The sequence below is a fragment of the Pseudorca crassidens genome, chromosome 7, assembly GCF_039906515.1.
Source record: "Pseudorca crassidens isolate mPseCra1 chromosome 7, mPseCra1.hap1, whole genome shotgun sequence".
Taxonomy (NCBI): Eukaryota; Metazoa; Chordata; class Mammalia; order Artiodactyla; family Delphinidae; genus Pseudorca; species Pseudorca crassidens.
In genome coordinates, this window is record NC_090302.1 from 95254302 (window position 1) to 95280069 (window position 25768).

At 41.1% G+C, this 25768-nt stretch overlaps 1 protein-coding gene across 2 annotated transcripts in view; it reads right to left on the bottom strand.

Moving 5' to 3' along the window:
• The window catches only part of DIRAS2 (DIRAS family GTPase 2), a 166977-nt gene that overhangs the window by 10566 nt on the left and 130643 nt on the right, over positions 1–25768 (bottom strand). The window contains exon 1 of one of the 2 annotated variants that reach the window (XM_067745030.1): positions 18528–18785. The exons of the other annotated variant lie outside the window; for it this stretch is intronic. The gene's annotated coding sequence lies outside the window, so the exon portion shown is untranslated. Of the gene's footprint in view, positions 1–18527; positions 18786–25768 lie in introns of those variants that run through there. 2 annotated transcript variants of the gene reach the window in all.

Genomic DNA, 25768 nt, shown 5'->3' on the forward strand with positions numbered 1-25768 from the left:
ACTTTTTCTAGCTTTTGTGTTTGTTTTTTGCTTAAGTAATACAACTTTTGTATTTCAATTTATCACCTTCCTTGGACTCATTTTACGCTTTGGTATAAACATTACTGATAACTTCTTTTAGATGATGTTAAAATTTCTGAGCTCATGCCCTCACTTGATTGATAGAATTCTGCAGTCAAACTAAGGTCAAATTCTTTTTTCTTCAGATTTTAAAAATTATTTAATTTTATCATCCATGGTTACTGACATGAAATCCAAAGCCAGTACGATATTCTTTCCTTTGTAGCAAAGTTGTATTTTTCCCTTCTCTGGCAGGGTTAGGATATTCTCTTTATTCTGGGAGTCATGACATTTCACTAGGATATATCTAGAACTGCTTTTTAACTATGGTGGGTTTTTTGTGGGGGCGGGGGGGTGAAGTAGATGGTTAAAAACATAACCCTTTCTGCAGCTTGGGAAATTTTTCTTTTTCTTTTTAAAATTACATCATCCCAAGCCCTATATCTTTTTCCTCTTTCTGAAACTTGTATTACAGGATGGACCAAGTATACCTGTTCTTGATTTCTCAAAATCTTTTCCTTATGTTGTCAATAAACTTTCTTGTACTCTGATATTTTTCTTTTTTAGAGAAGCACTTTGTTATCTCAGGAAAGGTGATACGATGCAGAATTTCAATAAGAATGCTAATTGAGATTTGTTGCTGCTATTCTTATCTGAGATACCTCTAGTTCCATTTCTTCATTGTGTTCCTTCTCTTTCATATGGTTGGCTTCACCATATGTCTGTTGGTCTCTTGTAGCCCACTGATTTAAAGAAGAATCTTATTGGCTGGGAAAGGCAGCTAGAGTGCGTTCTCTTGATGCGCAGATCTGTTCACCAACAGCCTAGTCCCTATATAGGAAGGTTGTCTGGAATGACTTTACATATACCCTGCTACTTTCCTTTTCTTGAACTTGTCTGGACTAAACTGTCTCTACAGTCCCTTACACTTCTAAAAAGCATATACATAAACAGACAAATGAAGGAAAGTATCAAGGAAAGGCAGTAAACTATCCATCCCAAAATATCATAAAATATAAAAATGTGTGTCTTATAATAAAGATTCAAAATGAGACATTTTAAATACTGAAAATCAGGTTAGAGATGCAATATTTTGATTTATAAGAAGAATATATTTTGTCATTCAGACGACCAAAATGCATTTCTCATATATATATTTGGTCTTTGTCTATGGTTCCTGGCTCACAGCTCCCAAAACTCTTCGAATTTCATGAGTGGTAAGAGCAGCAGGAGCATCTTTTGTTAAAATATTTGGCCTCTTGTCCTTAGCTCCTAAAAACACTTCAGAACCATAAAGGTGTAATATGAGTGTTTTGTTATTCATAACAAGCCCCTTTCCATCACCTGGGTTGAGGTTAATAAGGTGACTTTGGGAAAGTACTTAAAGACTAGGGTTTGGTTGCCAGGATAACTAACCAACTTTCAGCCCCACCTCCCACCTCCTGGGAGGAGAAGGGGAGGAGAGAGCCTGGAGGTTGAATCAGTAGTCAATGGCCAATGATTTAATCAATCATACCTGTGTAATGAAGCCTCCACAAAATCTCAAAAGGACAGGATTAGGGGATCTTCCAGGTTGGTGAACACATGGAGCCATGGGGAGAATGGTGCACCTAGAGAGGGCATGGAAGCTCTGTGCCCTTTCCCCATACCGTCCCTATACACCTCTTTCATCTGGCTGTTCCTGAGTTGTATCCTTTTATCATAAACCAGTAATCTAGTCAGTAAAATGTTTTCCTGAGTTCTGTGAGCCACTTTAGGAGATTAATCAAACCTAAGGAGGGGCTAGCAGGAACCTCTGATTTACAGCTAGTTGGTAACAACCTGGACTTGGCAAGTGGCATCTGAAGCAGGGAACAGTCTTGTAGGTGAGCCCTCAACCTTTGGAGGCTGATGCTATATCTGGGTGATAGTGTCAGAATTCAGTCAAATGGAAGGACATCCAGCTGGTGTCTGAAGAATCGTTGGATGTGTGGGGAAACCTCCTCCACATTGTAATTGGGTGCAGAATTAGCAGAGGCTTATCCTAGGCCCACCTAGGATTGTAGGGAAAATGGACCTTGATTTCCTGAGTCACAAAAGTTGCCTATTCAAGTATCCTTTGGAAGACACATTAAATTCACGTGCATGAGATTAAAAATAAAAAAAAGAAGAACAAAGAAGCAGCAGCAGCTCAGGTAAAACCACCATCTTTATCTGCATTATACCCTGAATTAAGCCTGCTTCAAAAAACAAATAATTGAAACAACGAGGTGCTACTGTATAGCACAGGGTCTTATATCCAATCTCCTGGGATAAATCATAATGGAAAAGAATAGTAAAAAAAAAAAAATATGTGTATAACTGAGTCACTTTGCTGTACAGCAGAGATTGGCACAACATTGTAAATCAGCTATATACTTCAATTAAAAAAAATCAATGACAAATGCAGGAAAAAAAAAAAAAAAAACAGTTGAAACCAGAGAAAAATCATAGATTACAAGAATTCAGCTGTCAGCCTTTGGAAAAGCCGGACAATTTAGTATACTATCCTGCCAAAAAGTCCCATTAACAGTCTGAGATCAAGGGTACCTTCATTTCCTGAAGTTTATACAGGCTATAACTGCTCAGTTTTTACCTTGGTTTTCCACAATGCTTTCTCCTCAGGTAGATTTGTCTTCATTATAACATTTAAACTTTATTACCTTTAAGCAAATTCCATATTTAAAGTTGGTACTTGAGAGCCTATATTTAAAACTACTACTAACAAAAGGCAAATGGGTCATTTAAGTAAAAATAAGGACTATTGCTGATACTACAGCATAAATAAGTATAACAAAAAGAAATTAACAATTTTTAACAGAACTTACATTCTCTAGGTAAGAGAGTGTACTTTGACATATTTTTAGAATCTTAAATTTAATTAAGGATCCATTTCACTACCTTAGCTGAACATAAAAAATGAGAGATTTATTAGTGAGAAATGCCTGCCTGATCATAAAGAAGAGTTAAATATCCATGGCTCATCCTTCTCCAGAGAAGCAGAATCCTTTTTTCAGGAATCTTGTTTCATAGTGTTATGGAGACACCCACCCTAGCAATATTAGCAGAGGTGCTAAAGCAGGTGACACATCTGTACCCAGATAATGGAGCCCCCATCCCATACATGGGGGGAATCCTTAGGCACTCATCACAAGACTCCTAATATCTGCAACAATGAAATAGAGAACTTGTAACATTTCTTGGAATGGAAGGGGGTAGAATAAATTTTTCTTTAAGAGTTTCATTACTGAGAGGCAAATAAGCCCACAGCTTAGGCACAGAAATACAGCTCACTGATGTTTGTCTAAAACTATTCCACTTGGGGAAAATATGACGGCCAAGAAGCCCAAACAGCCCAATAAAATGCACTTAGTGACATTTTTCAGACTGCCAAGAGCCTATGTTTGGGCCATTTTCTGCTTATTTCTTTTCTATGTGGGTAAGAGAGTCAAAAGGTAAACTATGTGGATTAAAAAGAGTATTGTCCTAGTCAAAGGATCAGTTACCGAGTTTGACCCTGAATGCCCAATGCAGCATGATAACCATGGGGGGAAATAAACACCAAAAGATGAAGACAACTGGAGGATGCAAACTCTGCCAGCAAGGAGAAGAAATTGCTCAAAGCCAGGGGTGATGGCTTAAGGTGCTGCTGTGTGCAGCCTGGGGCCCTTCCTTCACTGTCAACCTATTGGAACATGATTCTATACGTGTACTTGGTTAGGTAGATTTCTAGTTTTAGCCAAATGAAAGTTTACAAAATTGTCAAGTGGATGAAAAAGATTCCTTCACACAATCATGAACTAGTTTGTTACTCATGCTTTTGGCGTTATATCTAAGAATCCATTGCCATCATGAAGATGTACCTCTACATTTTCTTCTAAGAGTTTTATGGTTTTAGTTTTTATATTTAGGCCATTGATCCATTTTGAGTTAATTTTTGAATATGGTGTGAGGGGATCCAATTCATTCATTTACCTGTGAACATCCAGTGTTCCAGCACTATTTGTTAACGAGACAATTCTTTCCCCATTGAATGGTCTTGATCCCCTTATCAAAACTCAATTAACCGTAAATGTAAATTAGGCTTATTTCTGGACTCTTAAATTTATTCCATTGGTCTCTATGTCTATTCCTATGCCAGTCCCACACAATTTTGTCTACAGTATCTTTATAATAAGTTTTGAAATCTGTAAGTATGAAGCCTGAGCTTTGTTCTTTTTTAAGATTGTTTTGGCTATTTGACGCCCCTTGCGATTTGTTATGAATTGATAAATTGGACTTGATCAAAATTAGAAACTTTTGTGCAACAAAGGACAGTGTCAGGAAAGTTAAAAGAGAACCTGCATAATGGGATAAAGTGTATCATATACCTGATAAGAATCTCATATCCAGAATATATAGAGAACACTTACAACTGAATAGTAAAAAGAAAAACCAATTAAAAAATGGATAAAGAACTTGAATATTCTCCAAAGAAAATATACAAATGGCCAATAAGCACATGAAAAGATGCTTAGCATCACTAGGTATCAGGGAAAAGCAGATCAAAACCACAGTTAGATATCACCTCACACCCACCAGAATGGCTACTATCAAAAATCAAAACAAAACACAAACAGAAAATAACAATGTTAGGGAAGATGTGGAGAAATTCGAATCCTTGTGCAATTCGACTAGGAATCTAAACCAGTGCATCCACTGTGGGAAAACTTCAACAAAGAATTACCATATGATCCAGCAATCCTCTTGTGGGTATATACTCAAAATAGTTAAAACAGATATATAATTGCTATATAGATATACAACTGAAACAAGTGAAGAGATATTTACATACCCATGCTCCTGGCAGCATTATTCACAACAGCCAAAGCAACCTAAACGTCCATCAACAGATGAATAAACAAAATACAGTATATACACACAAATGAATATTATTCAGCCTAAAAGGGAAGAAAATTCTGGCACATGCTACGACATGGATGAACCATGAGAACATTATGCTAAGTGAAATAAGCCAGTCACAGAAGAACAAATAACATATGATTCCACTTACATGAAATACCCCTAGAGTAGTCAAGGTCATAGAGACTGAAAGTAGAATGGTGGTTTACCAGGGGCTGGGGGGAGGGGAGAATGGGGATTAATTGTTTAATGGGTGCAGAGTTTCAGTTTTGCAAGATGAAAAGTTCTGGAGATGGATGGTGGTACGACAATGTGAATGTACTCGATGCCCCTGAATCGTACAATTGAAATGGTAAATTTTATGTATGTATATTTTACTACGATAAAAATACATGGCCGTAAGTAAAATATTTTTAGCAAAAACAAAACTATGAATTAAAAACCACGCTCATAACGTGAGCACAATTAGCAGCACTGGCAGAGCAGACAGTCCTTCTCCTGTGTCATCCACATTACACAGTAATAGCAATAAGGATCTAATCCAATCCGACCAGGCTAAAAAAGTCTAATTTCTTGAGAAGACCAATTAAATTTTTCACCTACTTCCAGGCCCTAATTTTATACTGATCAATGGTACTGTGACACATCACTCTTAGCCACTGCGTCTAAAACTAAGCCCACAGGACTGCATTGCCCAGTACTGTAGCCACTTGAAACTCAGCTAGACTGAATTGAGATGTCCCGCACTGGGTTTTGAACACTTAGTATAAAAAAGAATGTTAAATATCTCATTCATAAGTTTGATATTGATTACAGGTTGAAATGATATTTCATATATATTGGGTAAAATAAAACATATGATTTAAATTAACTTCAGTTGTGTATTATTTTAGATGTGATTACTAGAAAATACACAATTACATATGTGGCTCACATTGTTTATCTATTGGGTTGCACCACTGTAGAACAAATCTCTACCCTTTTTTAGCAAAGTTTAACACATTATACTTAATCCGGTATGTTACAAAATTTAACTAAACTTGATTTTTTTTTTTTTTTTTGCCGTATGCGGGCCTCTCACTGCTGGGGCCTCTCCCGTTGCGGAGCACAGGCTCCGGCGCAGGCCCAGTGGCCATGGCTCACGGGCCCAGCCGCTCCGCGGCATGTGGGATCTTCCCGGACCGGGGCACGAACCCATGCCCCCTACATCGGCAGGCGGACTCTCAACCACTGCGCCACCAGGGAAGCCCTAAACTTGATTTTTTTAAATGCTTAGAATCTTATTATTAATATTGAAAGGCAAAATGCCACAAGTCATTGGAAAAAGTTATTTTTCTGCCATAGTAAAATATATAAAATAATACACCAAAATGCATGATGACAAACTAAAATGCATGCCTTTCTCAGAGTCCTGTATGAAGATAATTAGAAAACAATGCTGAAGGTGTAAAGAACCAATATTAGAAGTTTCCACAGGGGAGATATTTACTAAACAGAGCAAAGCAGAAATATTTCAAACACACTTCAGCACATCTATTATTTGTTGGAATGATTCTCTTTCAATAATAAAATACTTATTCTTCTCTCGGTATCTATTTATTTGATTTTTCTCTCTTGGTATTTATTTGTGTTTTCTCTCTCCCTCTCCCTCCAATATCAGTGCCATTAAGGCAGGGACCCCATGGACTTCACCTGCCAGCACATTATTTTATCCAACCCAAGCCGGACACATCAGAAACACTTTAGCGCATGTTGATTATCTGCTGTTGAAATACATTTTTGTGAGCTGACCAAGGAAAATTGTACCAGAAAAGATCAATGAACTCTTTAAAGTAACAAAATCAAGTTTTGAAAAATCTACGTAAGAGTAACCACTCATAGGTTGGCAATGTCAAGTGAAATAAAAAATTACACGAGGATATGTGGTGACATTATATAGACAGAACCAGAGGTAAATGAATTTATTGCATTGTTCATCAGTCAGTTCTTGCAGCAAAGAAGCTGAAGCCAAAAGCAGGCAGGAGCTTCTGGATATCATGCATTTGGATATTTTATTTTTTAATATATAGAAATAAGACCTTTACGATGTAGTAGATTCCTTACAATACTTTATAAGAAGATGAGGAACCACCATGAGAATATTTTCTACTACATGATGGTTCACTAGTCATCTTGCCGCAATAAGTGTTGCAGAACTAAAAGGCAAGTCATGTTTTTCTATTACACAAAAAGCAATTGTTCTACATTCATAACCATTTTCTGGGTGGCAGGTGGCTGTTAGTAGTATGCCACACAGCAGGTATTTTCCAAAAATAAGTACCCTTCTCCATCCCTGTAATAGAAAGATGACATTTCAAAACATGAGGGAGGGATCAGTACCTGCTTTGGAAAAACAACAGTCCTATGGAGAGAGCATTTTGAAAAGAGATGTAATGGTGGAGGCATTTTTATACATGATTTTACCGAAAGCAATGCAAGTGTTTCCCTTAAAAGCTCTCTTATCTGCACAATTAAAAACTTGAAAATCATTATTTTATCATCTTAGAAGTCTTTCAAATGAAGGGTTTCCATGGGTGTGAGTGCATTTGATCAAAATACATCAACGCAGTATCTTTCAGTTACATTTTGAGGAGGTACAGTGGCCATCAGAGGTGGCCAGAAGCCAGAGAAGGGCTCCCTGGCAAGCTGCTATTAGAGCAAAGATTTGAGATCAGTGATGGTATGAATTCTGAATACCTGGGAGGGGAAAGAACAGCAGGTGTAAACACAGATGCTAGCATGACATGTTCTAGGAACAGGGAGGATTCTAGAATGGAGGGAGGGAGGAAGGTAGATGAGACCAGCAAGGTAATGGGCAGGGGATGGGGGGTGGTGTAGAGGCAGCTTTTACTGTGAGAAGGACAGGAGGCCATGGAGGACTTTGAGCAGAGAATTGATAGGTCTGACTCACGCTGTGCCAAGGATTCCTTGAGGACTCTGAGGGGCAGGAGACAGTAAGGAGGTCCAGCCGGGGCGAGGGTGGTGGCAGGGGAGGTGGGTCAGTGTCATCACTCCTATTTAACAAGCCAGTAAGACTACCTCACACCTCCATCCTTGCTACCTCCCCCCACTCCCCACTATGATCACCCTCTCATCAGTGTCATCGGGTTTCACGTCTTTAGCTGTCATCCACATGCCAACAATGTCCAAATGCATACCCATGGGCAGGCTTCTCTCTTAAACTGCAGAGTCATATGTCTCTCTCCCTCCCAAACATCTCTACTTTGTTGCCTTGGGGACATCCCAAATATAATATGTGCAGAACTGAAACCCCTATATCACCCTAAACTGCTTACAATTTTCTTCATCTCAATCAGTACACACATTCTTTCTCCAGCTGTCCAGGCCAAAACCCTTGGAGCCCTCCTGAACCCCTCTTGTTCTCTTGTATGTCATGTCCATCCCATCAGCAAAGTGTGTCAGCAGTATCTTCAAAACATGCCCAGACTTAGCCACAAATCATCATCCCCACTGCCCTCACACTCTCGAAGCAACCGTCACCTCTTACTTGGATCACTGCCGCAGCCTCCTAAGTGGTCATTGCTTCAGGCCTTGAGCCACTCCAATCAGCTCCCCACCCAGACACCAGATTACATCGTTCCTGTGATTAAAACCCACTGGCTGCCCTGTCTCCCTGAGAGTAACAGGTGAAGGTTCTGCCCCCACCCGTATTCTCACTTCCTACTATTTTGCCTCCCCAGCTCACTTCATTCCAGCCACATCTGTCTCCTTGTTGCTACTTGGACATGCCTGCCATGCTCCTGCCTCAGGGCCTTTGCACTGGCTGTTCCCTCTACCTGGAGCACTCTTCCCCCATTACCTCCCACACACCTATGTTCACATGTCACTTTCTCAGTGAGAATTTCCCTGACCACCTCATCTGAATTTATAGTTCTAGCCTCAACCCTGGCAGTCTTTAGCCTCTTCCTGCTTTATTTTTTTCCATAGCACATATCCCTTTCTGACACACTTTGCAATTTGCCTTTTTAAAACTGTGTTTATTTCCACTACATTATATGCTCCATGAGGGGTTTTATCTGTTTCATTCACTGCTGTCTCCCCAGTGCTTGAACACTGCCTGGCCCATAAAAAGTGCACAATAAGAATACGTTCAGTGTGTGAATGAATCTGCGCTTTACTTCTAATGAACAAACTGGGAAGGCCAGGCCAAGCAATGTGCCTCAGGCGAGAGCAACGTGAGCAGAGACCTTGGGCTTCATCTCTACCTGGCATGCACCTGCGGTAGTTACCCCTGCTTTGGTGGTGGGCTGGACGGGACCTCAGACGTGGCTTCCAGGCTACAATGACAGAGGACTAGTGTGGACCATACCACTATATCAATGGCAGGGCAGTTCTGCCACTGGAGAGGTCTCGTCCACGGCCCTCTGCTACAGGAGTGTATTAAAAAAGCTGGACAAAGACCATGTGAGGGCCCTGTGGAGACAGAGCCCTCCAAACACTCTAAGGAGGGTGGCATGAACATCACTGTCAGCAAGAGGAAAGTGATATGAGGTGAAGCTAGTAGAAGGGAGGCATGGCCAAGATCATATGGGCTTTCAGGGGGCAACCCACAGCCATTGAAGGGGTCTGGCTTTACCATATAAAGAGGACAAGAAGTCTATTATAATAAATTGGGCCCATTGGGATTGACATACACACACTACTATACATTAAATAGATAATTAATAAGAACCTGCTGTATAGTACAGGGAACTCTACTCAGTACTCTGTAATGGCCTATATGGGAAAAGAATCTAAAAAAGAGTGGATGTATGTATATCTATAACTGATTCACTTTACTGTACAGCAGAAACTAACACAACATTGTAAATCAACTATACTCCAATAAAATTTTTTTAAAGTGGATGAATAAAATAAAATAAAAAGGGCCCAAAACAGACAGTTTAAACTAGCAGGAAAGACAGAAAACAGTTAAAGTGACATCAACAGCAATGAGTGATGGCTGGTGGAGGAAAGAGTTAAGACGTGGAGTAAGAGAGAATGAAGTGTCAAGGAAAACTCCTAAGGATTCCAACTGGTGGCACTGGAGAGCTGGGATAAGATCAAAGGCCAGGTCTGAGGGGAAAATCATGAGCTTGATTTTCAGCAGACAGAGCACCAAGTGTCTTTGGGACAGTCAAGGGCTCACATCAAGTGGGCAAGTGGAAATGCATTCAGGGCAACTCTAGCATCGGGGGTTGGAATGCACAGGTGGGAGTCATCTGTGCTGAGGTAGGGATTGATGCCAAGTCTATGGATCACATGGCTTGTAGGAACAGAGAAAAAAACAACAGGACTTAGAGACAGCCTCAGGAGCCTCCAAACTGTACTGTTTGAAAAGGCAGTGGATCTGCAAAGAATTAAAAGAAGGAGTGAACAAATAGTAGAAACAAAAGCAACTGCACTGAAGGGCATTTTGTGGAAGCCAATGAAAGGGAGGACTTCAAAAAAGAAGAGGGCTTGACCATGTAAACTGGTAGGAAGACGTAAAGTACAGTGAGAACACAAAAGCACCTGCTGGTTGAGAAGCAATGAAGGTCACTGGTGACACTAGCAAGAGATGCTCCAAAAGCACCCTGGGCGGAAGCTAGATTGCCATAGGTTGAGGAGCGATCATGAGATGCAGACATTGATACAGGCAGCTTGGAAATATTTCCTGAGACTGGTTGTGAATTGGTGGCTGAGTGGTACCCAGTTTTGATTAAATATAGAGACATGAACATGCTTAAATGTTAATGGGAAGGTAACAATATATTAGCAAGATAAAGTGTAAGTTCTGGGAGAGGCTCAAGGAGAAGTTGAGCACGGATGCTGCAGAATCAGATTGCTGTGGTCAGAGAGAAGATTCTCTCTGGAAGTGGGAGAGCCTCCAGCACTGATGAGATCCCCTGTGACTGTGGGTGTGGAGCTTAAGAGGGGTGGAGGGAAAATACTGAAGTCACTTGGATGACATTTGAACATAAGGTGAGTGAGAAGACTAAACCAGAGGGCAATGCCCTTGGTGAGTGTAGAATATCCAGGAGTTCCAAAGCTGATGGAATGAGAAAAGGCAAGGGCATACAGTCGGGAATTGGGAACCATTAATCAGTGAATACATACTTGTGTCTGTTCTCTGGTTACTAGGCAGGTCAGCAAAATTCGCTGTAAAAGGCTATAGCTCCTGATGTGTCTAGAATCCAATGACAGACAGCATAACACAGGCCGTAGAACCACCCGCCCCTAGCACCACCAGTCCTTAGCAGGCTTCAAGGCCAGGACCCCTGAAGTCATTACACAGATAAATAGCTCAAGACCAGAATGACAAAACTATCAAGCAGGGATATTCTTGCATACTCAAAACTGTGAGTTCAGTTACAGAGTCAGGACTGCCTGAGGGGAGATGAGCTCAGTCAAAGACCAGAGGAAAAGAGTGCTCGTGAAGGAGGGAACATGGATTTAACCAGATACAAAATAGGGAGTCCTGTAGGTCTGGCTTAAAGACAAAGATGTAAAGAAAAAAGTCAATATTTTTAGATGAATTGGAGAGTGTACATACTAGGTAAATTAGGAAAAGCTAAAACTAAAGGCCAGAATTCCATCCAGAAGTAAAGTGCAACTATGAGACAATGGGCTTCATGCCAGGTTGTAATAGCAACCACCAACACAGCCCAGGAGTCCTGACCATCTAGCCAGTGTTGAGAGGTCCCAGACAAGCTTGATCTTTAAAACGTCTCTGATTTGGGTATCAGCAGCCCCATTTCACAGATAAGGGAAGTGAGAACTTAGGTGGTTAAAGTAACAGTGCACTGATGCACAGCTAGTAGGTGGCAGAACCTGCATTCAACTCAGGTTTAGCAAACCCAGTAAGACATTCAGGCCAATCCAAATTAGAAACAACTGAACAAGGAGCTCTGGATTATGAAATGTTGGAGGAAGATTTTTTACACTAACATGTAATATTGCCAAGCAATTTTCAGAACATCTCGTATTTATTTTAAAAAATGTAACAATGATGTTAGGCAGGGAATAATGGATGACTGTGATGTTTTCTGATTCATCAAAAAGGTTAGAGATGCCTTATAAAAGGTCCACATCAAAAGCTGAACTCTGAGCAACGATACCAGGTGGCTAATATAACACCCGCTTGTAGGAAAACATGGGTTATACTTACGTCATGGATATTTGAATCAGTATTTTAGCATAGTCCCAATGCCAGGGGCAAAAGTGTCCTGATAAGGCTGACCAGTGAAGGGCCAGGCCACATGAGACTGTAGTCAGAGTAGGAATTCTGATTTTGCTGGTCTTCACAGGTCTTAGGAAAAGGCAATGAGATGATACAAAAATGTTTATGACTCACATGCCTTTCAATGCTGAGTTAAAGACTCACAGTTCCTAATTAGTACAAGCCCTGCAATTAAGGTTTGGGTCACACTGGTCATCTCAGGGTTGTAGACCAAGATCCCTGGGCCCCAAACCTGGCTTGTGTTTCCATAATGGAAACAGAACAGCTTCAATGGAACCTGGAATTGTCCTAAAGGACAGAGAGAAAATTCTCAGAATGTCCATGTAAGAATGAAAATAGTATAAAATGATAATCAGTGTAAAAAAAAAACCTATATGTCATGTTTGGAAATGAAATTATATATATATGATATATATATATATAGTGACATTATATATATAATGACATATATATATATATGACATATATATATGTCATTTCCAATGCATTAACTTGATCAGGCTTGTTTTTTCACATTAACTCACAGTGGCATCTTATACAACATGATCTCTGTTTCAATCACCAGAAATAGTCAAGAGCACAAATCAAATGGGAAAGGAGGGTTTGTACTGAAACATTTAGTATGTGTTACGAGTTTAGTGGTACCAGGTGTTAACAAAATGGTATCTAGGCAAAGAGGGATAGATATCAACTGACAGCTCATTAGTGACAGAAGCACGCACACACAAATGTAAGTGTGGTACCCAGTGTTCATGCAGATCCGTATTAGTACATACGGAGCCATATTGTGCTTTTTACCAGCTGCATAGAACTCCTGAGATGGTCCATCATTTATCAACCAGTTTCTCACTGACTGCTTTCTTTGCTCAACAAACATATAATTATCTCATCACGTTTTTGAGTCTACATGTAGACTAACCTCCTATAAATGGAACTACTGGATCAAAGTGTATGTGCATTTTAAATTTGGTAGAGATTGCCAGTTGCTCTCCAAAATTACCACCAATTTGCCCCTAATTGTGTGTGACAGTGCTAGTTCCTCGCACCTGGCATAGCCCAGTGGGCCTATATTATCAATTCTTGGATCCTCCCCAATGTAACAAGAAGGCTGTTTCTCACGGCTGTTTAAATTGTATTTATTTAATTTGTGTGAGACTGAGCATTTCTTCATATGTTAAAAGTAATTTGTATCTTTGAGACCTGCATGATCCTGTGCTCTGCTCAGTTTCCTATTAGTTTGCAATGATCGTATCTGTCCTATTTCAAGGCGGCCATTCTCAAGCTGTGCTCAGCAGACCAGCATTGTCCCCCTCACCTGGGACTACGCTCCAACTGCCATCGCCCCACTGAATCAGAGTCTCTTGGGTTGAACCCAGCAATCTCAGGTTTAACCACCCCATCAGGTGATTTGAATGCTCAAAATCTGAGACCTACTCTATTAAGGAAATTAGACCTCACCTTAAATAAGTTGAAAATGTTTATTCCCAGCTGCCATTTGTCCTTCGATGGTGTTTCTTTTTCCTGGACAGAAATTTTAAATTTCTGAGAAGCCAAATTTAACAAGCTTTTCCTCTTTAGAATCCCAGTTTGGTATCATCCTTAGAAAATTCTTCCCTACTCTGAGATCATTAAACATTCTCTATATCTACATTTTCATTCTTTGTGTTTAAATAGTTGCTCCAACAATCTGATTCATTTCTGCATCTTGAAATTGATGGTATATTTAGAGGAATTTAAATTAACATTTAAAAGAAGGGCAGAACAAAGAAGAGGTGCCCAGAGTGCCATCTGTAAATCTACTTTGAATAATCAAAAATATATAAACATGTGGTTGTCATATATCCTGGAAAATTTAGATTCTTTTCAAAATCTAGGTCACCCAGTCATTTCTATCATTCAACATTTCCAGGCTCTTTTTTCCTTGCATAGAGCTTACACAGGCCTTACACAGATGTACACTTACATACACCTCACAAAAACAGTAAGGTCAGTTTTACATTTTGCGATGCCCTCCCACTACTCTGTGGTCAAGAACCCAATGAAGCCCAAAGGGGCCTCAAAAGAGAAGCACAATTCTTCTTTAAGTGTAGGGGACTATTCCACAAACACTTTTCTTTAAATCTCAGGGGACTATTTCAATGATATAACCCACTGCTCTTATGGGTGTATATGTAAGTGGCAGGGTGAGGGGGGTGGCAGCTGGGTGGTGGTGTTGGGGAGATGAGTTCAAGTTTATACCAAAAGGAAAATGCATTTGAGCTGGATTTTTAAAGTAATAGAGACCTGAGAGAACTCCTGACTTTGCTCTGGATGCAGAGTCCTGGATACTGATCATTTTTCCTCTTTGCTCAGCATCATCTGAAGATAAACTCCAAAGTCAGAAGTCACAGAGGTGCTCCAATAAAACACCTCTGAATGTAAAGAGGACATAAGTTACCCCTGCAAAGCCTTCTCTGTCTAAGATGAATATCTGTACTCTTCTGGAGCCCAGCTTCGGAAGTTAAGGGGTGGGGGGGAAGAGGGATGAGGGAGAGAGAGAGACACACAGACAGACAGAGACACACAGAGAAAGACACAAATTACTATAGGGAGGCCTAATGGAGTGTTCCTCTGTTCTCTTATTTCCTCAGAAAAACATCACTTTCCAGACATTAATTAGTTTTAGAAAAACAGTGCATAAACTCCTTTCATACACAAAAAAAGCTCTCTTTAAAGGTCCTGTTATGATTTCCGGGGCAGAAAGCCATGCAATGGAAATGGTACCCAGCACTCATTGATCACACAAGCTATCCAGAGACTGGGTGAAGAAACTGACATCTTTTCATTAAGGTATTCATTTCTGTGTTTCAGGAAGTCAGTACTCATGGATCAGTCAATTATAAAGCATTACCTTTCACCAAACTTTGTTTAATGGTGTTGAAATAGATAGATAAGAACAAAGATATGCATGTTAGTGAAGGATAATATTAAAAGATCTAAATACTAGCTCACTAGTTATCTATTTGATTTTACAGTGGGTTTGCTGCCACTTGTCCAGTAAAGTAATTTAAATATGAAAATTGAATGATCTCCAGTGAGGCATGGGACCTCAGGGACTGGACTAAAGCAAACTTGGTGCAAAATGGAAATGCCCACCACTAAGTCTGCTCCCTTTTTTTCTGCTACAGTAGATCTCTAGGCTGCCTGCAGGTTGAATTCACATCTACTGGTTATTTTTCATAAAACCAGGGGAAGTATTTGACCCAATCCTCTTGTTTTACTGATAAAGTAGTAAAAATAGGTTCAAGACTGCACAAGTACTTAATCGCAGGGCAGGGTAGGACACAGGTCTTATAGCAATTTGAGATCATTTATATATTTATTTTTGATAGTGTGTAACCAGTTTAATTTAATATTTCAGCTTTTAAATTGTTTTGTCAAAAGGTTAACGTTCTATAGTTGTGCTGGTCAACATAACAGCCTCTAGCAACATGGGCTATTGACCTCTGGAAACATGGCTAATCTGAATTGAGATGCTCTGTAAGTGTAACCCTTAACATAAAAAATGTAAAATATTAGTATTTTGTATTGACTACTTCTTTAAATGTTCATTTTTTTATACACTGGGTTAAAGAAAATATATTATTAAAATTAATTTCACCTGCTTATATTTACTTTTCTATTATGACTACTAAGACACGTTAAATTATGCATGTGGCTCAAACACTTTTTATTTCTATTGGACGGTACTGATTTATGGGAAAAAACTGCACTAAGGAGAGAGCTACAGCAATCTTCCTTTCCTGAATTTGCTAGTGACAAGAGCAAAGGAGGAGAGGATGAGACGGCATTTGTTCCGAGTACTTTAAAAAGTACTTACCTGGTCAAGGAAGCCAGACTTGCAAGCCACATAATAAAAATAAAAACTAAAACATAATTTGAAATCAAATAATTTTTATGTTAATCCTTAAATGTGCATGCATGTGTCAATTTTACTTGTAAAAGAATGTTAGCAATTGTGACAACATGACAATCACCACCTCCCCTTTTAAGAGCAGCTATTTTCCTAGAAAAATCAGAACCAAAACCAGTGTCCTAGAAATCAGCTCTGCCTTTAAAAAGACATCTGTCCATTATAAACATCCATACCAAGTAGATAAATAAATGATTAATAGCTGGATGATAAACAGATGATAGACAGACAAGACAGACAGATAGACTCGATTCACCATATAAGCGGGAATGGGGCACCATGGTCATCTGAACTGAATGTTACAGGTCAGCACTGAGCCCATTTTAACTTAAAACAGCTGGCAGGCAACCTCCTCACCCAGACAGGCAAATGTTCCTCTTTGTTACAAAGAAATTCTCTACTGCAAAAATTGACTTCCTTTATCTTGGGGGAAAATAATGATTTTGTCTAAATTAATGTTATTTTCCAATATACTAATATATATCAACTATGGCCACAAAATTAGAAAAATGAACATATGTTTATTATCACAGCTACACTCTTGAAAAAAAGAACCCTGTTATTTTTCAAAGGTTTTAGTTTTTCAATAAGATATGCATGTATTAGATTAGAGACAGTATTTACTCCTGAAATAATACATTTCTAATAAAGTCAGGTGTGGTTTCTAGGAGATGCACAGCATAAAATGAATAAAGTCTTCTCTGTTCTCATGGTGAGATGGCACTGCTGATTGCTGAGAATGCTAGCTTGCTAGACACAAGCTGAAAAGGGACTTCCACAACTTGGAATTCAATTCAGGTGTTTTCTGAGTCTCTTCTTTGGAACAACTCTATTAAAGATGTAACAAGAAAAGATTCTGGAGGTTTCTGCAATAACCGTGCACATATATTTGCCATCTTGCAGAGATAACTGAGCAGCAATACTGTGCGATGGTGGAGACAATCACCTCTCTCTCCCCTTCCTTCCTGTGTTCACCAGGCACCATAGTCCCTATTACCAAATTAAATGCCATGTGTTAAATGGGATGAAAATGCTTCCCTGCTTTGTGTCTTCTGTTTCTATAAAATGAACTATGGATTTTCATTTACCTCAGCCCATAGGATCTCCTGCATTTCCAGAGATAGAATTCTTGACAATTTGCAATTTCAGGCAACAACCAAAAAAATAGTATTCCCCCAGAAATTTGTTAAATTTATTCTAATTTTATCCTCCTCTTTTCTCTCCCTCCCACTCCACCTCTTCGAATCCAAATGCCACTGGAAAAGAAGCGCATTTGGACTGATTTGGAATGTAAAATTCTCCAGCCTTTTACTGTTACCTAGAAAATCTTCCTTAAAAAGAATATATATATTTTTTAAGTTTTTAGTTCAAAGCAAAAAAGGTCCCCTATGCTAAGACTGGCTTCTCACACGTTAGGGGGTCATTCAAAAAACAACGTGGGCAAATATGTAGAATAAATTCCTAAGGAAGGCAAACTGTGTCACTGCACAGCGGGAAGAAACAATTCCACCACAACCGTGTATTTCACCATTCAATGAATGTAACATGATTCACAGAGCTTCTAGTTTTAAAAGTCTCCCAAACCCCCATAGAACGTGAATAGGAGTTTTAAAGGAGGAAAACAGCATTTTTCAGGACGGAAGACTCAGGCAGGTTCCCACACGGTGAGAAGCCAGCAATGCTTTGCAGGCGACCCCGGGAGCTGTCAGCAGTCATTGTCATCTTAATGGGAACCACAATCTTACAACTAAAGATGGGATGCGGCGCCTTTCCCATCTTCTGTTCTTACAACAACGAAACAGGAGAAAAACACTTGTAACGTCACGAAACACATTCTTTAAAAGGAGAATTAAAATATTTAGCCAAGTCTCAGCCAAGTCTCAGCCAAGCCCGCGAAGGGCTCCGGTCTAGTAGGAAAACACGCTGAAACAAAACAGCAGCCCCTAACGTGCCTCGCATTTCACTCACTTTGGACCACATCTTTTCAGGACTTTCCTAAATCCATTAAATCAACTTCCACATTAATAGAAACACCTGCACCGTAGAATTTTCTAAAACACGAACTCCTGCTTTGGAAGGAATCCCAAATAATGTGCACGATGCAGATTTCTTTTTAAGGACATGTTTTAGAAAAGTGTACCAACATGCTCACCCTCCCTGACAAGGATACAGAAATGCAGCTTTTTCCCCCCTCGCCAACCCCAATCTTTATATTGCTGACTCGCCCTCCCAGATAGCGTCCCTTCTCAGGGGCTGGCAAACAAGGATGCCAAAGCCGTCGGTGCCCCAGTGAAGAAGCAGCGAAGCCACAGCAAAGGAAGAGAAATCGGTTACCTGAGGATGAACACAACTCTGCTCTGGGCTTCTTCCGAGCTCGCCTCGCATAGGACAGGGCAGCGCAGGCTGTGAGGATGCGGGCTCCTCCCGCAGGCAGGCGGGGCGCTCCCTCGCGCCGCCGTGACGATGCTGTCAGCTGCTCGCCCGCCCGTGCGCCCCGCGCCCCCGCGCACCTGCGCCGCCCAGCCCGGGCGGGCCCGGGGTGGTCACAGCCGCCCCACAGTCCTCCAGCTCCCTCTCCTTCTTCCCCCTTCAATCTCGGACTTCTCAGCTGTGCCAGCTGCTGCAGCGGCAGATGCTCCTGCTTAAATGGCGTCTGCTCGCCTCCAAAGAGCTTTTAGGTGCCACCTACTGCGTGCTCCTGGAATAGATGGTCAAGACTGGAATTCTCAGCGAATTCAATGAGTTAAAATAATTTCATTGAAAGTGCACCAGATTCTTTTGTTTTAGTTGTTCACATTACCAGCTATAATTACTACTAAACGCGTAAGGCTCTCTTTCAGTGTCCAGCTACTAAATTAAAAACCTCATTTATAAGGCAGATGAAATCGGGCCATGATGAACAGCCAACCACACATTGCAGATTAATACATTCTAATTTAATAGGCTCCTGTAACAATCTGGGGCTAAAACTGCTTTTACACTGAGTAGTTTCACATCAGTATTTCAGGGAAATAACCAGGTATATTTTCTGACACTGATAAAACATGTCAAAGAAGCATTGACCAAAAACAGGTAAATCAGCAAGAATTAGGTTCATGGCTAACAATTCTGTGCCGACACTTAAAGAAAATGCTTTCCTATAACACTGATCCATATTTAAACTACACTTGAGGAAGATTTCTTCTCCCTATTATAACTCATTCTTTTTTTAATACCAAATTTTCTAAAAGAATTGGGCAATATTTTTTTGTTCTTTAAATTTGATTTTGCTTAAAGAATTGCATTTGTCAGTTCTAAGACTGTTTCCAATTTACAATTTCAGTTAGCATTGTCCTTTGATGTTCATTTCCAAAGTAAATTTCTGCCCTGCTATTCACAGGAAATATGTGTTGTTGTTGTTTTTAATCTTACTTTAGTATGTACATAATCAAGAAAATTTATTTTGCTCACTCATTCACCCTAATTCTGACCTTGAAGCTATGGCCATTGGAATATGAATAAAAAACCATTTTTGTCATTTAAGGCTACCATCAGCAAATCTACTATTTTAATGATGCCTGAAAACAGGGTATCACTCTCTTCCCAGTTTTCTCTTCATTACAAAGGAGTGGATGGCCATTAGGAAAGCTGTCCCAAATGAGGTCCCAGAGACACAGACCCTCGGTGTCTGCCTCCATTTCTCCAATCTGAAAGAACCATCAAATCGAGGTGTTTCCCATGACAATCCCAAAACGTAGGTTATCAGGTTAAATGATAAAATGGAAGTTGAGGGCTGAATAGAGAAGGGTGAAAGATTTAAAGAGGTAAACATATTAAAGGTAAAAAGCAAATTCTGGCACCAAATTAGTAGGGAGCAAGAATATGGAGATGGTGAAGGAAGCCAGTTTGATTCTGCAAACTCCACACTGCAGTGGAATTCTGCATTTTGCCACATATAATCATTATTTGTTCTGAGAATACGAAGCAAGGGTCCCAGAGGGCACATTTAAACAAGGAACAAAATACTTCAAACGATGGCCCTGGTGTCTCTTGTCACTCTCCACAAGCCCTGACTTTTCATCAGCCAGAAGGAACAGATTGCTCCCAAGGCTACAGTCTCAGGATCTGATGTAATAAGATCCTCAGATTTCTAGGCTTGTTGGAGGCGGGATGCCAGTGTCTCTCAAACTCTAACTTGCATCAGAATCACCTGGGGGGAGGGAGCTTGCTAAACAGCCAGCTGGGCCACATCCCAGGTTTTTTGATTCAGCACAGCTGGGGCGGGTCCCAAAATGTGTGATTGTAACAAGTTCCCTGGTTGCAGCTGGGACCCACTGAGCTCAGCCACCCAGGTAATGAAGACACTGATAACAAGTGGTAATGTGCTCAGGTATGAGAAGCATAACATTCCTCTATTTTCTAAAGCACATTGAAACTGGCTCAGTCAACCCAGTGTCCCCTGTTCGGAGCAAGCCCCGTGCTTCTCCACAGACTCACACATGTGTCCCAGGACCTTTTGAGGGGTGGTTGTAAAAAAGAAGTTCCCCAGCTGCATTCTCACTTTGCCCTTCGACTTAAGACTCTACATGGGTACACTTAGCCTCTGTGCAAGTTAGAAAAAGGACCCTGCTCTAGGTGCACACAATCTCTCCCCACCTCATCCCCAAGACAGCACATGGCTTAAGGGACAGAGGACCCTTTGTGCAGAGAACATGCCTGGGGCAGGTGTAGCCCACGCCAGGTCCCCAGCTGGGTGAGTGGGGCACCTGCTGAACCCCAGCACCACTCTCGCCCTCAGCTGGTGACCTTTGTACATCGTGCAAACCGCACAACCAAGCACATCAACTCTGCTCCTCCTCCGGGGCAGCATAGTCCAGGTGAAGGCTGGCAGTTCCATTGAGGACCTGGGTCTACAGATCCACAGAGTGCCAGACACCATCAAGGGAGAGGTAGAGCCACCTTCTAACAATGGGGTCACGAGCTGAGGGATAAGGTGCGACGCACTCTAGTTTGCTGCTGAGCAAGCAAGCACATAATGCAAAGATACACCTTTGGGCTGTGCTCTTTATGTGTCTCGTCGTCTCACTTTCATCCTGCTTTCTCTAAAACAGTGGTTCTGGGCACCAGCAGTATCAGCATCATCTGGGACATTTTTAGAAATGGACATTTTAGCCCCACCCCAGATTTACTGTAAGAGAATCTCTGAAAGTGGTGCACAGCCATCTGCATTTTAGCAAACAATCCAGGTGATCAGGTAATTGTGATGATGCAGAGTAGAGTTTGAAACACATTGCACTAAAGTTTGTTTTTTAATTATATTTTTAACAAATGCTATGCCAACATATCTCCTTACAAATTGTTGAAAGGGTATCATCTGGATAGAATGTGCTCTGGAAGAAATACACCCCCTTCCCAGATGTTTCTTGTCCTTCAGATTTCCCCAGCACCATAGTAACTGGCTGTGCAGCCATCCCTTCTAAGTTTCTACCACGTAAGGGTGGGGTGCAGGACTCCACTGCCCAGAAGACCACCCCATTTCCCAGCAATCTTGTGAGCAGTCAGGATACCCACCTCTGGGAGTGGCTCTCTTCTGCTCAAACTCCTACCTCTATCTTCCTCCCCATGGAGTCACTCCAGCCTAACCCCTCTATAGGCCAGATCCTCCAAAGTAAGATCTCAGCCCTGAAATGCAAAAAGGTTTTCACATCTATGTGGAGAAAAAAAACCCATGCCCATGAACATAAGAGAAGAAGAAAATAAAATTTTCATTGATTTTTGTCCACAAGTTCCCTGGCCCCAAAACAAGACCTCTGAAGTTGGGCTGGCCCTTCAAAGATGTCCCACATTGAGAACCACCCCTGGATTAGTCATTGTATGTATGCTATTCTCCCTCTAGGCCCTTTTGAGGGCAAGTCCCAGGAAGGAAATCAGTTGACAGCCTTCAACAGCAACACTCCAGCTACTGGGGCAATGAGGCTTCAGTCCTGAGGGGTGATTGTGGTGGGTGGCAGCACCCTCTTCAGAAGCCAAGGGTGACTTGTAGAGAATAGCATCAATTTGTTATGAATAAAGAATTTCAGAGGCAGATCTTTTTACAGAGAATAAAAGTTCTATATTATTCCATTAGTTTTCATTCTGCTTCTGTATTTTTAATCATCCTTCCAGGCTCTGTACAAATGTACCAGATGCTTTTAAGTCTAAGGTGTTTTTGCATCTCTCCTTGCCTCCCTCCATACTATATTCAGCCCAAGAAGGACAAAGCACCATGCTTGCTATCTGTTATTAATCTTTTCAGCTTACCCCGGCTACACAGATACTAAAGCTGACATCTGTTTTCTGTAATCTCAGAGAGTTTCTCATCCCTGCCTTATCTAAGGTTGACCTAGTTCTCTTGGTCTACTAAAATATTAGTGAATACATACAGATGATTCTATCCATAAAATGCAACCCTGTGTACTGCTCTGCACATCCCTGGATCCAGCCCATCAAACCCCTTGCCTTCCCTTCTCCCCTAACCTTCCATTCTAGCCAATGGAACACTTGTGCCTTATTCATCAAGTTCCTCTAACTCCTACACCGCTTTGTGGGAGAGTCTGCCACCCCTTTGCCCTAATTAAAAGCTGATTGTTCTCCAGTCCCCACTTTTCCTGTAGCATCTCAAACAGAGATTGTTTTTTCTCTCTGCTCCATTACCTCCTTGGTTTCAATGAATTGTATCTTCTGAGCCATATCTCCCTGTCTGGCTGCAAAATACTGCCTGCTTTTACACTGTGACAACTTCTTCCATTCATCTTGCCATGCTTTGGGTCTGGTGGTCTTTCTCTCTACCTGGATCCAGTACCACCTAACAGATTCATCCCACACTCTGCTCTCTTCTTTCCATTATCTCCTTGTTTCCAGTGACTTTTTCCCCCACCATACCCCAGCCATCACCACTGATGGCCACATCCTGCTCCCTGGCGTCATTATGTAAACATTACAGGACAATGGAACATTGGTTTCAAGCATCCCCCTTTCTAGCCACTCACACAGCCACTCCTCCTCCTTAGCAGGACAGTTTCTCCACTGTGCTCAGGATTACCTTCATTCTAAGCATTTGTCTCTTCCACATCATCATTTCTCCCTTTTCTATCTGTAAAATATGTAGCAGAAACAAGTCTTCTGTCCCTCTCACTCTTGTCCCCTTTGAAGAATCAAAAAGACTGACGGTATCATCGGATGAGTCTGAGCTTCTAAGCTCTCCCCCCTCATCTATGCTTGGGATCTCCTGTCTGTTCCCCATGCAGTGAGGAGGAGTGAAGCCTGGAGGAGAATTCCAGAACTTTTAGAATCAAGCCCAACATTTATGTTGGCTCCCAAGGCTCTCATGATCCAGTGGCTTGCTGCTTCTCCAATTTCATTTCATGCCCTATGTCCTGCTGCTCTCAAGTGCCAGCCCAACTGGCCTTCTTTCAATTCCCCAAATGCACCAAGGCTTTCCTCCCATCAAGGCTGTTGCCCATGCTCTGCATCTTAGCTCTGTGAGCATATTTTGCCATGGTCATTCCACTACATTCTTTGCCTCAAATCTATTCCTAAATGTATTGCCTGGAGAGAGGCCTTTCTTGACTGCCCTGTTTAAACTTGCATCACCTCCTGCTGTGGGCTGAATTGTGCCACCCCCTCAAAAAAAATATGTGAAGTACTAATTACTAGTAACTCAATACGTGACTTTATTTGGAAAAGGTTTGTGGCCACAATAACTGGTTAAGTTAAAACGAGGTCATGCTAGAGTACAGTGGCCCTTACTTTAATTTGGTTGGCATCCTTCTAAGAAGAAGAGAAGAGATACACAGGGAGAAAGAAAGCAGCTATCTGATGATGGAGGCAGAGATTGGAGTGATGTATCTACAAGTCAAGGAAAGCCAAGGATTACCAGAAAACACTAGATGCTAGAAGAGGCAAGGAAAGATTCTCCCTGGGTTTCAGAGGGAATCTGGCCCTGAGAACAACTTGAAGCCTCTAAAACTGTAAACTGTAGCTTCCAGTCTTCCAGCCTCCAGAACTGTGAGACAACAAATTTCTGTTTCTTTAAGTCCCTCAGTATGTGGTACTTTGTTGCAGCAACCCCAGCAAACTAATATACCACCCATCACCCAGTCCCTAGATTCTGCTTCCTTTAGAGTCTAGATCGTGATTAATTTACATCTTCTATTTGTTTATTTATTAGCTGTTTATACTTATTTATTTTGCCTTCCCCTTTTGACTGTAAGCTAAATGAATGTGGACACCATGAATGCCTCATTCATCACTGTCTCAGTATGTTGGGTTGAAGAAATTTGAGGGTGAAGTACATAAACGCCATGCACTCCCCACCCAAGATCTAAACCAATTAAGAATATACAGGGGTCAAAAAACTTGAGCAAGGGCTTCCCTGGTGGCGCAGTTGTTGAGAGTCTGCCTGCCGATGCAGGGGACGCGGGTTCGTGCCCCGGTCCGGGAGGATCCCACATGCCACGGAGTGGCTGGGCCCGTGAGCCATGGCCGCTGAGCCTGCATGTCCGGAGCCTGTACTCCGCAATGGGAGAGGCCACAACAGTGAGAGGCCTGCATACCGCAAAAAAAAAAAAAAAAAACTTGAGCAAGATGGCAAACTGGGAAGGTCCAAACCCTTGTTCTCCCATGGAAACATCAAGTAAATGACAACAGACTGAGTGAAGTAAGTTTATGGGAGCTCTAAAAACCAGTCAAGAATATGCAGCAACAAAGTGAATGCCCAGTCAAGAAAAGGCCACACTCAAAGCAGTAGGAAATTATGGGTTGGTTTTGCTCACCCTGGTCCCAGTCTGGAGTCAGAGGCAGGAAGAGTGTGGTCCAGAGGAAGGCACCCAATTCCTAGTACCTCCCTTGGGTCAAAAGAAAAAAATGAACTTATCTGCAACATTCTAGCTTGTCTGGCAGCTGTCCAAAAGACAAAATTTCTGTCTTGCCTGACTCAGAAATCACATAGGAATGATGATGAAGGCGTTCAGAGTATGCCACCCCCAAATATACCACTTTGGCATATGAATTATTTTGAGCTGAAGGCAATAGAGAACCAGCAGACTCAGGAAAAGCTCTTTACTTCCCCCTTACCTGCCTAAGATAAAGTCTAATTTTCCCTATTTGTAAAGGAAATATACTTTTATACAGGAAATTTCCATTAGAAAAGATATCTATACCAGAAAGAGAGCTATTTCCAGAGAGAAATTTTTCCTGAGAGAATCTTATGTGCATCATAAAGCAACATTGATTTAACATACATTTTCTTTCCTTATCTTCCTAAAATGTGCTTTCCCCACACCTAGAAGTCCCAAACCCCTACTCTTTTCTTATCTCAGGATGGTATATAAACCTCCATCATCTGGCTGCCTCTTTGAGTCTCATATTTTTGTGAGACTCCTGTTCATACATAAATAATTTAAATTGTTCTTTCTCCTGTTAAACTGCCTCTGTCAATTTAACTTTTAGACACAGAACCTAAAAGAGCAGAAAGAGAAGTTTTTCTTCCTCTACAGTGGCAATATTTGTATATCAGGTGCCACAACACTTGAAAACTGCAGGGAGACCATAGATTA